Below are 2532 nucleotides of genomic sequence, written 5' to 3' on the forward strand. Positions count from 1 at the left end.
ACTACCCCTGGGTGATACAACCTTGATCCATCCTCAAGTGGAGAGAGCGAGTCCCCTCTGGAGGGCCCAGGAGGACAGCTGGCCTTCGGCACTGCCCCCTGGCCGTGGTGGCCGGAGGTCCCTTAACTGCAAAGTGTGTGTCCTTGGGTTCCACCTGCCTGTATAGCGGCAACCTGACTGCTCTCTCACAGAGAGAACCCCGTAGGAGTCTCCTGAATCCACTCCATTTGAGGACTGAGATTTCATTCACATTACCTTTTCTTTGGGAGAAGCAGTAGGCGGGCTCACGCGGAGATAGATCAGAAAGCAAGGGTGTGTTTCACAGAATTCCTGGCCCCAGACCATGGCTTGACTTCTCAATCCAGGCAGATTTCCCTCTGAGTGGAGGTCAGCTGCCTCCATTCCCCCTGACACTCCGATGCTCTGTTTGAAGAAGTAGAAAGTAGGGCAAGATCACAAGTGTTGAAGTTCTTAAAGGATCATTTCCCAGGTGTGGAGAGGAGGAAGACAGCCCAGACAAGCCTCTTTGAGGTGAGAGGGGCCCATAGAGTGCCTGGGAAAAACCCTGGCCCTCCCTCACCCTTCCCTCTCTCCACCTATTCATCCATCCACCCACCCGTGTGTGCATGCATACAGCCAACCATCCGTCTATACGCATTCATCTATAGCCATCCATCTATCTACCACTCACAAATCCATCCATCTCTGCATCCATCTGTCCCTTCATCTATCCATCTATTCATCCAGCCAGCCAGCCATCTATCTAGCCATCTATTCATCTATCCATCCATTATATCCATCCATCCATTTATCTACCGCTCACAAATCCATCCATCTCTGTATCCATCTGTCCCTTCATCCATCCATCGGTCCATCCATCTATCTGACCATCTATTCATCCATCCACCAATCCCCTCTTGTGTGCACTCACACACAAATCACACCACCTACCTATGCACATATCTGTCCATCTATCCATCCACTCACCCATACATCCTTCATCCATCTATCCATCCACCCCTGCTCACTTCCCTCCATCCGTCTGCACATTCATTTGCTTAAACACACATACTCATGGAGGCAGAGACTGCCCAAGAGGCTCACAGTCTACTTTGCTGGTTGATGGATTAGGTGGTGCTGCACCCAGGCTCCCCCAGACTACCAAAGGGGAGGAGTCGTACCTTCCAGGCTCATTGGAGCTTCTTGCTCAGGTTCTTTAGGGCTGATGAATGGGGCCGTTGAAACCAGAGAGGATTATGTGTCTTAAGCTCTGGTTCTCTGGCTCCAGAGGTTCAACTGGACCATTTGTGTATCAGAAGCAATTTTAAAACCCGATTCCTCTGATTTCTTGCTGTCAAACTGAAGGTAACTGAGATTTTGGGAAGCTTCTAGAGTCTTGATCTTTGGAATGTTTCTTTATGATCTCACTCAAGGATGACACAAGCAGATGCTGTCTCCATTCCCACGATTTGGAAACATGTGATATTTTGTTTGTGTGTGTGTGCGTGCTCAGTCGTGTCTGACTCTTTGTGGCCCCATGGACTGTAGCCCATCAGCCTCCTCTGTCCATGCGATTCTCCAGGCAAGAACACTGGAGTGGGTTGCCACACCCTTCTCCAGAGATCCTCCCCACCCAGGGATTGAACCTGCATCTCCTACGTCTCCTGCGTTGACAAGAGGGTTCTTTACCACTGGCACCACTTGGGAAGCCCATGATTTTTATGAGCTAGGACAGATAACAGCTAGGTCTGCAGCTCTTAATACCTTCAGGGTCTAGAAAGAGGGTTCCTCACGTGTCCCATGGGTGCTGACCATACAGTTTGTGAGAAGGTGTAAGTCCTTTCTGCCTGGCAGGTGGGCAGTGCCCAGAGCACATGTGAGCCGTCTTTCTCACTGTCTCCAACGAGCCACCTTTGGCCTGCGTTTACTCCTCTTTCCCTGTCGCTAAGCCAGTATTGCTTTATGTCATTTCATTTGAAATTTCATCTTCCCTGTTTCCCATGGAGAAATATGCAGCTGGGAGACAGTGAAGAAATGCCGAAATCAGGAGGACCAGGACTCCAGTCGAATGGTTCCAACCAGTTCCAGATCCTAACTCTAACCTCCACGTTCTCTCAAGACCGGGACAGCACTGGTCTTTGTCCCTCAGGGCTGGTAGCAGCGATGGAGACGGGGCTGTCCCTGCCTCCCAGGGCGCCTCCCCTCCAGGAATGGGATCAGGGGAATGAGCTCAGATCATCACCGCACGTGGGAGCTCATGCCCCAGTTTCTGAGACAAGAAAATGCAAAGGCAGGTTTCAGCCTGGAGGAAGCTATTCTTGGCACTGACAGGGGGCTGGTGTCGGGATGAACAAGGAGCACACGCAGATCATCCCGGAAAGCGGCGCCCAGCAGAAAGTGACCCAGACGGTGAGCAGAGGAGGAAATGCTGCGGGAACAAGGCCTGACCCTTGGGGGCCAGGGCCGGCTGACCACGGCCACAGGGGGCCCACTGCCCCCCAGCCCGCAGCAGACGAGGACACCTGGCCACAC

The sequence above is a fragment of the Bos indicus x Bos taurus genome, chromosome 26, assembly GCF_003369695.1.
Source record: "Bos indicus x Bos taurus breed Angus x Brahman F1 hybrid chromosome 26, Bos_hybrid_MaternalHap_v2.0, whole genome shotgun sequence".
Taxonomy (NCBI): Eukaryota; Metazoa; Chordata; class Mammalia; order Artiodactyla; family Bovidae; genus Bos; species Bos indicus x Bos taurus.